The sequence below is a fragment of the Triticum urartu genome, chromosome 5A (assembly GCF_056163025.1).
Source record: "Triticum urartu cultivar PI428250 chromosome 5A, HENAU_Tu73, whole genome shotgun sequence".
Classification (NCBI taxonomy): domain Eukaryota; kingdom Viridiplantae; phylum Streptophyta; class Magnoliopsida; order Poales; family Poaceae; genus Triticum; species Triticum urartu.
This window is the reverse complement of record NC_141877.1, coordinates 527,742,718-527,756,083: the sequence shown is the minus strand read 5'-3', so window position 1 is coordinate 527,756,083 and position 13,366 is coordinate 527,742,718. Positions and strand designations below refer to the sequence as shown.

Below are 13,366 nucleotides of genomic sequence, written 5' to 3'. Positions count from 1 at the left end.
CTGAACGTGTGCTCGAACTCGGAGGTGGCGTAGTTTCGGTGCTTGATCGGTTGGATCGTGAAGACGTACGACTACTTCCTCTACGTTGTGTCAACGCTTCCGCAGTCGGTCTGCGTGGGTACGTAGACAACACTCTCCCCTCTCGTTGCTATGCATCACCATGATCTTGCGTGTGCGTAGGAATTTTTTTAAAATTACTACGAAACCCATCAACCACGTGATTCGAACTAGCTACCAGCCCGTGGGCCGCGGCTCGTTTTTGGTCTGTTTTTTGTTCGTTCGTTCATTCTTTTTTTACTTTTGTTTATTATTTATACTTCCAACTATTCTTGTATTTAAAAATGTAAATCAAGCATTTGAAAATGTTAAAATGCGTAAATAAAAAGATATTAACCATTTATTAAAAATATTAGTCTTGTATTTAAAAATATATTTAAATGTTATATATAAAAATGTTGACTATGTATTCAAAAAGTTCTAACCAAGCACTTGAAATTGTTAATTGTGTATAAAAAATTTGTGTCTGATGTATAAGAAAAATGTTTACAGAAAATATATAATGTGTGTGAACAAAGTCAATTTTGTATTTAGAAAGTGTTAAAGCAAGCATTTGAAAAAAATATTAAACAAGTATTTAAAAGATATTAAACATGCATTAAAAATGTTCTTGACGTATATGAAAAATGTAGAATGAAAACCAACAGAAAGAAAGAAAAATGTTCTCGACGTATACGGAAAATATAGGACGAAAACTAGGTGACACAATGCAAATATTTTACATATTTCTGTTTTTTATTTTCTTATGCCAATTTCAAAATGCGTTCAAATGACGGGTATGGCCGTTCATAGCTAGAAATGTTTTTTACTTTAGGTTCTGAACTATATGCCGCTTAAGATAGCATTTATTTGTACTTCCAATGAGTACCAGGAAACAAGTTGCAACAGAGCCCCTCCAATAGGATGAAAACTAGGTCACATATAATGACATAATGCGAAGGTTTTTCAATTTTTTTGTTTTTTTGAATTTTTCATGCCCGTTTCAAAATGCGGTCAAAACGGCGGGCATCAACAGAAGGGCAAGAGTTGTGTATGGCGCTGTCATTAGCGAGATCAATATCAAAGCCGATACGTTATCTTGTAATTTTTTTTTGAAAACCGTGCTGCAAATTATGAAGCACATCGTTTAGCAAAGTTCGCACTATCTAGAGGTCTGGGTCGCCATGTCTGGTTTGGTGTTCCCCACGACCAAGTTTGTATCCCACTCCATGTGGAGTTTGATGAATAAAGCAGTTTTTCATCCCTAAAAAAAGCCTTGTTCTTATTGATTGAAATGTTTGTGTCATGGATTGATGACATGACATCCATCCATCCATCCTATTTATCTAAAGAAAAAGAAAGAAAGAAAGAAAAAGAACCCCCACCCCCCGGGCAGCCCAACCACCCAAACCCTATCCCCTCCCACTCCATCGTCGCCGCCCCCAGATCCAATCTCGCTGCCACTCCATCCTGTCCCGCTCGCGCATGCTCGCCGCCACCACGACCGCCGCCGCCGCCGCACTCAGGGCGCCGCGACCTCCTTCCCGCTCGCCGCCCTCCTCGCCTCATCCAAGGCCTCGTCCGACTCGACCCCCGCCACCCCCGCGGTGGTCCCCGCAGACGAGCGGGGCTCCCTCTTCGCCACGGACCCCGCGCCATCCGAGTTCGCGCCCTCCTCGTCGCCGTGTGCAGCGGCCAGAGGATCTCCACGACGTCCTCGTCGTCGTCCGCGGTGGCCAGGGGATCTCCGGGGCGTCCTCGTCATCATCCATGGACCCCACCCCCGCCGAGCATGAGATCTCCCGAGCAGGCCCTCCCACCGGCCATTGTTGGGCCATCTCCGCCGCGCCACCGTCCCTCCGCCGGCAGGCACGTCTCTCTCTCTCTCTGACCAGCCGTGTTCTCTGCACCAGGTTCAGCTCCTCCCGCTGCAAAGTGCTCGGCGAGGAGAAGGACACGGGAACTTGACCTGGACACAAGGTGCTCAGCTCCTCCAGCGACCACCGGGCCAATTTGTTCTCTGTTCCCCTCCCCACCTCCCTCCACCCATCTTCCGTACATTCACATGTTCATCAGTTTGCATCTGTATATTACAGTAGTCAGCAATATTATTTGAATGCAGTTTTGTTGGATTAGTTAGGTGATATTTTGATGCAATTTTGATGGATATTTTTTCAGATGAGATGGAACCAAAGATCAATCTGCTTTGATTTCTTAAATTCTCTACAATTTGCTTTTGTAGTTTTACTCCAGAACAAAGCATGCAAAAGTAATAGCAAATATAAACCTCAAAGCTCTTCCCCACCACATTATGTGTGCATACTCCATCTAATCTAATATATAAATCTAAAATCTTGAAGCTTCATTCCTTTGGTCACCCATGATATGTTAATGAAATGCCGTTGTCACTCCATTTGTTTGTGAATTTGCCTACCTGTTCTCATGTGATTCAGTGTGCATGCATTCAAGTTTTTCTGTAGGTCTATTTAGCATGAAACGGTGCTATGGTTTTTTAGCTACTTTAGCATTCAAATGAACATAACCATGAACTCTGATCCAGGGCATGTACTCTACCCAGAGCATGTACAGTCTGCCATATCTAGAAATTCTTGGATACCAGATACAACTATGCCCTTAATTAGTAAATTTCCTTCAACAACCCATGCTTATGATCTGTGAACACTCTATTTGTGTACTGATGTACATTGGATGCCCGGCTTTTAATTTTGAGTGTGTGTAATGTGATGTCTGGCATTCACTTGAAGTGGCACTCCTATATTTGCTTATAATATAAATACTTGTTTATGTATACAATGCAAATATTTTGTTTATGCATAGCTGAACTCCTAGCTAGCACTTGACAACTTATTCTCTGGTTTCCTATTAATTAAATGGTACATGCAATGAATATATCTGGTTTCCTGCCTCTTTGATTTGTTCGAGTATTATCTGCACGTTAGTTCTTTCGTTGAGTAGTGTGTATTTTCTGCTCATCCAGGTTTGACAACTAGTTCCTTGCTCTGCTCTGCCCCTGCTAGGTGCTCGCGGAGGAGGCCAAGGCGTGGTAAGACAAGGCCATCCTCAAGGTGCTCGATCTGGTACGATCTTTTAACCTCGGAAGGTTGAACCTCTCACCGACGACGGCCGTCATTGGTGAGCTGCTGGTTGCATCGGCCTCCCGCGGCATCTATTGCCAGCCTGTGGAACACTTCGAAGCCATCTTTGGAACTGCCAATGTCTTCCTGCAGGTAGCACCCCCTGTCCCTCTCCATCCTCCATTCCCCTGCAGTTCCGTTTTTTCTTGAAGTCATCCTACATACCTGCATAATTAGGCACATATGCTAAAGTGAAACTAGTGCTATATTGCATCAGATGGTTATTTTTGGATTTGGTACCAGTTTTGGCCTGGCCTGTGCTTCATACCTTGCTTTGGTTTTCAGTAGCAAGTAGTGCCTTAGTACCTTTTCCATCATCTGGTGTCCATGGATCAAAATTTTGGTTGTTATGTATTTATTGTAGTATCGGGAATGGCTCAAACCTGAAGTTCTTAGGCTGTACATTTGGCTATGATCAATTCTTTTGTGCATTTTAATTCAGTGTTGGTGTTGATTTGATGCCCATGTTTAGAAACAAATTACAGCAGGCTAAATAGGTTAATCTTCTTGGTTTGTTCGCGTGCAGATGACTGATGAGTTGATCTTCTTCCACCAGTGGTAGCAGTAGGTGATGCCGGAGCAGTACATCGATCAGCAGATCATCCTGCCATTTGGGCCGGGAGAAGCTGGGACAGCCCTAATGCAGTAACATCACCATGTGGCAAATCCAGTAGATTGACACAACATTGGTGCTTGGGTGATGGGGCAAAGTATGTGTACTAGTGACGGTACATGATATTCGTGCTTCTCATTGATGTTATGTGTGATCAGCTAGAATTTGTGCTTCTCGTCCAATCTATGTTGATGTGCGCTTGTGCACTTGTTGGGCCTTGAACCTTGCTGTGTAGAGGAGTCGATTAATGATGTATTGTATTTCATGTGATGTGTTACTGAAATGAAATATATGAAATATTGTATTATGTTGTATTTGTTTTCTAATGGTCCTACCCTTAAATGTGCATGCTTTTAACAAAATAATGCATCAGCCCAAATAAATCGAACCAATTCAATTAAGAAAATAGGTATTGGGCTGGGCCCATGTTGGCTAGATTGGTGGATTGGGCTATGAAATTTACGATGATTGGGTCAGGCCCATGTAGGCTAGATTGGTGGACTGGGCTATGAAATTTATGATGATTCCATTTGGTCACTAGAAATGCCACGTTAGCGCAGCCACGTCAGATCGTATGTGGCTCAGGCAAATGGGTAGTGACCTTTCTAAAATTTTGGTCTCTAGTCTAGCTATGACCAAAATTTCAAAAAGGTCAAGTTTGTTCGTTCTTGACGGCCAACTGTTGACCTTCTGAATTTGGTCAAAAAAGGTCAATAAACGATAAATATGACGAATCAACGACCAAAATGGGGAGTCATAATTGACCGTATTTCTTGTAGTGCTAGTTGATGAAACACATTTGAGAGATGAGACAACTCATACACACTGTCGGATTCAGGGCTCCACAGACCCAAGAAAGGTTCGAACTCTGGGATGTGTGTGAAGAACTCAACCTATCCAGCCTACCAGCCCGTCGCCCCATGGCCTAGCTCGATTCGCGTGAGCAAGGAAGGAGATGAACACGACAGTTTACCCAGGTTCGGGCCACCTTGCGATGTAAGACCCTACTCCTGCTTTGTGGTGGATTGGCCTCACGAGGGCTGAGGATGAACTAGTACAAGGGGTAAACAACCTAGCGAGGTCTATGGGTGAGGTAACGAGTCCACCAGAGTCGGACCGGACCGGATCAGATTGGATCCTTTCTACGGTGGTGGCTAACCTATATTTATAGTGGCCTCGGTCCTCTTCCCCCAAAATGTAGGCGGGAAGGGATCCCACAATGGCCAATTTGAAGGGGGACAAGTAGTACATCTTATCCTGACGAAAGGTGGTCCTTGCCTACAAAGCTTCTGGTCGCGACGTAGCGGTGGGCTCGGCGATGACATCCGTCCTATCGTGCTGGCGGTCTTGGTCTCGTTGCACCAGAATGGAAACCTTTGCCAGATTCCTCAGGAACCCACACCTGTCCTTGGCTCCTTAGCACCAAAGAGGAAACTGCCTTCTCTGCGCCTGCTGGTGCCCGCCTGCCTTGGTCGTCATGGCTTGCATCATGGTAGCCTCATGAGGTTGAGTGGAACGTGAGAGGCCGGTGCATGCAGCGGGGCCATCATTGCTTGGAACGTGAGAGGCCGGTGGTTAGCCTTCCTTCGCCTATAAATGGGGGAGGGGGCAGCCATCTTCATCTCCTTGCTGCTCGCTCCTTCTTCTTCGCCACGCCGCCATCTCGCCAGGGCATATCCATGGCGCCAGTGAGGAGGTTCTCGGCCGCTGAGAAGGGAAGGGCTCCTCAGGCGGAACCGGAGTTATTCCCGCAGCGCGACCCTGGCACAAACACGCCCGCCGGGTTTCCCCGTCAGCGCAGATGTTCGTGCGCATGGCCTCGCTCGTGGGAGAAGCCACGAAAGTCGCGGGGGACGGAGTCATGGGGGAGAACAAGCGATGGCCACGCGACCACACTACAAGAAATAGGTCAACTTGTGACCATCACTATTGGTCACTGAACGGTAATTGTTTTTCATTTGTGACCATTTTGTGACCAAAAACAGATGGTCAAAAGCTGGTCGTCGTAAACTGAAATTAACGACCTTTCTTCTGGAATGGTCGTAGACGTTTATGACTAAAAACATGTCGTAGGTTTAACAACCAATTATTTTGGTCACTAGCAATCCGCCCACACCACGTCAGATCCACCGTGTCAAGCTGGCGTGGCTGAATTATGACCAAATGAAAAGGTCGTAAAATAGAATAAGCCTGGTCCATTTCAACCATCTTCATGGGCCAAGCCCAATAATTCAGCCCATTTAATGTTTTTTCTCTTTATTTTGCTTATCTGCTTGGGCCTGACCAAATAATTTGGCCTTTTATTTTCTGGCATGGAGCCTTTTTTTGATCAATTTTTTTATAGCCAACTATTGTTTTGGGCCACAGCCTTTTTAGTCTAGGTCTAATTTGGACCTTGGCCTTTTTATTTTCTGGGATGCAGCCTTTTACAATCTTTTTTACAGTCAACTCTTTTTTAGCCCCAAGCCTTTTTAGTCTAATTCTTGTTTGGGCCTCGACCTTTTTGCAGTCCAACTAAGTTTAGAGCCCAATTAATCCAAATAATATTCTGTGATCCAAACAAAACACAAATAATTCAAAAAATGCATAACTACACAACTTCAGAATTTCACAACTTCAGAGGTTCATAACCACATAGCTTCCAAAGTGGCATAACTTCATAGCTTCCAAAATGAGCCATCACAAACTCACTGGTTCAACAACAAGTGCTCCCAGGTTCACTTGCCAAGTGCAAAATGCAACAAACTACATAAGTTCACGACCTACTACGACATAACTTCACATTCAAAGACAAACTGCAACAGCAGCTCAAGTGGGCTAACTTAGCTCCAGAGACAAACTACATCAAACTACCTTAGCTCCAAAGAGAGCCATCAAGTGGGCTAACTTCTCATCCTGCTCTTGAGACTTCTTGTGCCACAGATCAAGTTCCTTGTAGCGTGCAGCTTTAGCTTCTTCCGCCTTCATCATGATTTCCGCCAATTCATCTTTCATCACTTCTGCTTGAAGCTCCAACCCCTCCAGCTTCTGCTCAAGATTACGAACATGAGCAGCCACATCAGCAGTTGCTTTGCCGGGGTTGTTCCTAGATGGCTGGAGCCCAACATTCTTGAGGAATGTGCTTTGCTTGACTCCGGTCTTGAGCACTTCGTCAACAATTTCAGCAGCAGACTTTGGCTCTTCACCTTCTAGTACCAACGCGTCCTTCATTTTTTCCATCTCAAGCTAGCATATGGAGGAAAATAATAGGCATTAGTGGCAGATCTATTTCACATTTTGCAAAAAAACAAGCAAGAGAAACCAAACCAGCACACGAAATGGATTATTTGAAGTAGCCAAACTAGCACACAAAATCTATACATAGATATTTTACTCAAACTCAAACAGAAGAAGATGATGACTAGTAACTTGACAACATTATTTGAATCTGCACGTAGATATTACCAATAACAGATTCATTATAGCAAGTGGACACACTTATGTGATCTGGAGACATTCAATTGGAACAATATGATCGCTTCATTAAGCCTAGAATGGTGGTTCTATATAAGATGGCTTCTCGAGTGAGCCGATCATCAAACTAACATTCAGATCAAATTTCATCATATCATAAAAAATGCAACAAATAGCTACAACAAGTTCCGATATCTTTGTTGAACTATCTTAGGCTCTAGCAAACAACATCAAAGCATTGAACATAGTGTGTGTTCTTGACTGGTGTCGGTGTCAAAACCGACAGATCTTGGGTAGGGGGTCCCGAACTGTGCGTCTAGGCGGATGGTAACACGAGGCAGGGGACACAATGTTTATGCAGGTTCGGGCCCTCTCGATGGAGGTAATACCCTACGTCCTGCTTGATTGATCTTAATGATATGAGTATTACAAGAGTTGATCTACCACGAGATCGTAGAGGCTAAACCCTAGAAGCTAGCCTATGATTATGATTGTTCTTGTCCTACGGACTAAACCCTCCGGTTTATATAGACACCGGAGGGGGCTAGGGTTACACAGAGTCGGTTACAAGGGAGGAGATCTACATATCCGAATTGCCAAGCTTGCCTTCCACGCAAAGGAGAGTCCCACCCGGACACGGGACGAAGTCTTCAATCTTGTATCTTCATAGTCCAACAGTCCGGCCAAAGTATATAGTCCGGCTGTCCGAGGACCCCCTAATCTAGGACTCCCTCAGTAGCCCCTGAACCATGCTTCAATGACGATGAGTCCCGCGCGCAGATTGTCTTCGGCATTGCAAGGCGGTTCCTTCTCCGAATACTCCATAGAAGATTTGGAACACAAGGATTGTGTCTGACTCTGCAAAACAAATTCCACATACCACCGTAGAGAGTATAATATTTCCACAAATCTAATATGCTGACAACTTTTTATGACGTGACATCAGGCTATGGCCCAGTCATTATTCGAACCGTTTTTCTCAACCAGCTACTGCACACATTGCGAGGCGGTTTTCTTGGCACGTCTTGTCGAAGCAGAGATCGTGTCCCCTTATCACGGGATTCTCATCAATACAGGTGTGGATAACCCAACCGCGCCATCAATTACGGCGCTTGGGGAATAAGCGAGTTTACCAGGCAGGTGGGGAGGCGCATAGCTTCTTCTGCCCTTATAAAGGGACAAGGACTTCTCCTTTTCGTCCACGCCTTCTTCTTCCTTGCCCATCCATTCTTGCGCACTCGAGCTCCAGCGCCCAAGTTCGAATTTTCTTTGTAAAACCACTCCAAACATGTCCGGAGCGGGAGGCAAGTGGATGGTCTCCTCCGTTATGGAGGATAACATTACGAAGCTCCGGGAAGCCGGATACCTGGCCGCAGACATCGCGCACCGGCTCCCAGATGCGGGGCAGATCGTCCCTACCCCCGAATCCCACGAAAGGGTTGTATTCCTTACCCATTTCGTCTGTGGGCTGGGATTTTCCCTCCACCCATTTGTTCGCGGGCTCATGTTCTACTACGGGCTGGACTTCCATGATCTGGCCCCCAATTTCATCCTCAACATCTCGGCGTTTATCGTCGTGTGCGAGGCCTTCCTCCGCATCAAGCCCCACTTCGGTCTGTGGCTGAAGACCTTCAATGTTAAACCGAAGGTGGTGGTCGGCCAGCAAGCGGAGTGCAGAGGCGCCATGGTGGGAAAAATGCCCAACGTCACCTGGCTCGAAGGCTCCTATGTGGAGACAGTGAAGGGGTGGCAATCGGGGTGGTTCTACATCACCAAGCCGCGTGACACTAACTGGGTGGCGGCCCCCAATTTCGATCCGGCATCCCCAGGCGGCTCACCTCCTGGAAAGAGAAGGGCCTATCCCGGGGTTCATTGGTGGAGTTGACCGGACTCCAGAACTGTGTTAAAAACATGATAAGCAAGAAAATCAAGCTTGTCAACATGGTCCAGGTCATGCTCTTCCACCGGATCCTCCCGTGTCAAAGACGGGCATTCAATATGTGGGAGTTCGACCTGGCTAAGCACCAGACACTGCGAGAGCTCTTCGACACGACACACTAGGACATCTGGAGGGTGATGTTCAAGTTCGCGGAGGTACCTCCTCCCCTTACCGAGGATCGCGGACTCAGCGCAAAGCGCCCTGCCAATCCGCTAAGCTTCTTATATCTCATAAGACGTTTCTTTCCCCAGTATAATCATGTGGGGGATCTAAGCCTCCACGCCATTTAACAGGAATGGGTCGCGATAGTGGAGCGGATTGATTGTCCAGCCCCACTGCCCGAGGATCCAGCAAGTGCTCTCTTAACGGAGATGCTGGTTCCGGCGCCCTATGAGGCGTCGGAGAAGAAGGCCAAGAAGAAGGCCATGGGGACCATGAAAGGTCTCTGGCGCAAGGTCATATCGGAATCATCGTCTGATAACACCAAGGCGCCCTCCTCCTAGGGAAACAAGGAGGAGGAAGAGGAAAGTTCTCCCCCTAGCTGGGGGAGACAAGAAAAGGAAGGCCGCCCCATCAAGGGAAGCCGAAGGGTCCAAGAAGGGAAGGACTCTCCTTCCGGACTGCTCCACGGCGGCCTCTTTTAGCGACGAGGAGTGGTTACCCAGGGACAAGCCCCTAGCGAAGTCGTAAGTATCCGGATACCATAATAATTCTTGGTATGTTTTATTTTATTACTTCTTATCATGCCGAACATGATCATGCAGCCCCTCCAAAGCCCGTATCTACGTATCCTCTTCGGATGAGTCTTTGGGCCCATCAGAGATGAACAACGATTCACTCCCGACCGCCTCCTCCCCCCGCCCTACGGATGACGTTGAGGTGCTGTCTCAAAGGGTACCGAACCAAGGGGAGACAGCTCCGAAAGCGCCCCAAGGCGACATTCCGGATGCTGGGCACACGAGGGGCAAGACTCCCATGGGCTCTAATGCCGAGGGCAGCAAGTCTGTGCCGATGGCCTCTGTCCATCCAGGGTCATTGGACAATTTGCTGGAAGCGCTTCGTGACGCTTCCATTGACGAAGAGCACCGCACTATCATGAGTGCGGTGGTCAAGAAGATTCAGTCCGCCAAAAGCGGACTGACTGAAGCCTGTGCTAGCCTCCTAACAGGATTTTGAGGTAAGTAATCAAATTGTGAGAAAATGTTACAGCATAGACAGTAGCCCCTGATGCTCTGTTTGGTGTTCGGAAGAAAGGCCGAACAGAGGATCAAATAATAATCATAGGAGTCTAATCAGAATATGTCTATGTGAATAAGCAGGCTTCACTGCTGGCCGCTGCCGCTCACATGGCGGAGGTCTCCGCACTGAAGCGGGACCTTGAGCGGTCCGAGGAAGAGCTTGGCCTTACTAAGAGGCAGCTCGAAGAGAAAAAAGGTAAGTGATACCTCGTCTGTTTATTGGTAAAGAAAAAGGAAACTGGTTGTTAGATCACAGGATTGTCATGAATTTTGCTAGGGGCCACGACCGAAGTGGCGGCCCTGAAGAAGGCGTTGTCCGAGGCCGAAGGCAAAGCGGCCAAGGAGCGCACCGAGCGCGAGAATCAAGAGGCCCGAGTCGGCGAGGTTCAGCAAGAGCTCCAGGAGTTTGTCAAGAAGTACGAGTCCTTGGAGCGTGACTCTAAGACACAAGGGTCCGAGCTTACAAAGGCCCTCGAGAACGCACAAAATGCCAAGATCGAAGCCCAAAAGGCCCTCCAGGAAATTGAGGCGGTCAGGAAGATAGCGGCGGGTAAGGCATTCTTTATGCAAAGAAAGCATGTGAAGGAAACTTTCCTTTTACTTACCCGAATTCGGAGCTCTCCAGGAGCGTTCACAGATCTTCACAAGGCCGCGGAGTTCTACCGGGCCGAGGAAAGTTGAAGCAACTAGCCGAGCTTCACAGGGCGACCGAACTGGCCATGAAGGGCCTCATAGTCCGGATGTGGCCCGACGAGCCCCTGCCCAGCAGCTATTTCGGCCTGGTAAGGCGGCTTGTGAATGCCTGCCCCCGGCTTGAAGTCATAAAGCTGCCCGTCTGCATTGAGGGTGCACGCAGGGCTTTTGCCTGGGCGAAAGTGCACTGGGCGAAGATGGACGCCGAAAAGCTGGTGAAGGAGGGGCCGCCGGAGGGCAAGGAGCATCGCCATCCCGAAAAGTATTCTGACAGTGTCTTGAAGGGTGCTCGCCTTGTGGCAGAGGAATGTGCTAAGGATGTAAAATTTGAATGAATGTACTCATGTGATCCAGTAATGTGAAACGAGTTCATGTGCACTATGTAACGCTTGTTAATTTAAAATATTACCTTATGTGCGGCCGTTTATAAAATTTGAGAGTTGGCGAGTCGTCGGCTTCTGCCCCCATGTAACTAGTACTGAGGTGTTCGGGATAAACCTGATCACTTTTTATCCCAGTTTTGGGTCCTTCGAAGGAGGTGTTCAGCGCAACGAACCAGGCAATCGGACTATAAAGCTTTATCACTCTCACTTAGCCATAGAAGTCTACAATTTTAAATTTTGGTGAAGCCCCTAGTATTTGGAAGGCCGAACTTGGGGCGCTATGCACGCCTAAATCAGACAAGGCCGACTCCTCGCCCGAAGCGGAAAAAATCTTTAAGGATTTGACACCTCTCGAACAGCGACCAGCTCTCGCCGCATCATGACAGTCACTTTTCGGCTTTCTCTACTGAAGTGCTCGTCCGGAAGAACCGGGACACAATCGCAGTAGTTCTCCCAGTGCTACCTTAACCGATATAGCGGAACGTAAGGTACCAAAACATGGGAGCCGGGCAAACCCAACTATTGACCCAAGACATGATTCGAAGCTGATGCATATAATGCTATAAGTTCGGGGTGCCACACTGTCGAAAGTGTTCGGACTTTTCATGCCGTGTTATGGGGTAAACTAAAGCCCCTGGCGCACTGGTCGTATCAGAATGTACGGGTGCGACTTGTCGTAAGTAAACAGACAGGAAAAAAAGATAAAGGAATGCAATAATGAGCTGATGCTGTATATTGTTATTTAAATGATACTTCAAAGCGTATGCATACATGTAGTGCAATAAGTAAAAATAGGACTATGTCCTATCCAAGGTCAAGCTGCGTGTGGGTATGCAAAACAGGTATATCGATCGTTATCAGAGACCACCTGAGGATTCCCTTGTACGCCAAAGCTTCTTGATTCCTTGGTGTTTCTTTCCCGTGGCGTGTCCGATAATCACACGGTCGGAGAGGGCCTTCAGAGAATAGGGGCCTGAAAGGAAGAAAATGTTAAAGGTATATGGGTCCTGAAGCGGTTGAGCCACATTGTGGGCCGTGCCATGGCCGTGCCTCCGCCTATGCCCATGGTATCTTGAGTGCGTAATTATGTACGCGCGGCGCAAATTTCGCCGTTTGACTGGGACTAGGACGGAGGCCGAATTGCTAGGCAAGCTCTAAACGTGCATGGCAATCCTCTTGCAGGGTACTCCGGACTCGCTTGAAGGTGTCCGGGGTCTTTTTCGCCGAATTGGCGGTTTGCCTCATAAGGCTGCTTTGCGCTTCTACTGCGAGGGCCGTAGTGTGATCCTCCGTGCGGAGCGAGCGTTCTGTGTTTCCATTAATTGTTATAACCCCGCGAGGTCCTGGCATTTTGAGCTTGAGGTATGCATAATGCGGTGCCGCATTGAATCTGGCAAATGCGGTTTGTCCGAGCAGTGCATGATAGCCACTGCGGAAGGGGACGATATCGAAGATTAACTCCTCACTTCGGAAGTTGTCCGGAGATCCGATGACTACTTCCAGTTTTATTGAGCCCGTGCAACAGGCCTCTACACCTGGGATGACACCTTTAAAGGTGGTTTTGGTGGGTTTGATCCTCGAGGGGTCTATGCCCATTTTATGCACTGTATCCTGATAGAGCAGGTTCACGCTGTTGCCACCGTCCATAAGGACTCGAGTGAGGTGAAATCCATCAATGATGGGGTCAAGGACCAGTGCGGAAGAACCGCCATGATGGATACTGGTGGGGTGGTCCCTGCGATCGAAGGTGATCGGACAAGAAGACCATGGGTTGAACTTTGGGGCGACTGGCTCCATCGCATAGACGTCCCTCAGTGCATGCTTCCGTTCCCGCTTGGGAATATGGGTTGCGTATA

The 13,366-nt window shown here is 47.6% G+C and overlaps 1 long non-coding RNA gene across 1 annotated transcript; it reads left to right on the top strand.

The window, feature by feature from the left end:
• The first annotated feature begins 1,393 nt into the window (after positions 1 to 1,393).
• Positions 1,394 to 4,118, top strand: LOC125510255 (uncharacterized). Its single transcript, XR_007284534.2, has 2 exons — positions 1,394 to 3,284; positions 3,718 to 4,118. It is a non-coding gene; the product is annotated as an uncharacterized LOC125510255 (long non-coding RNA).
• The last annotated feature ends 9,248 nt before the right edge of the window (positions 4,119 to 13,366 follow it).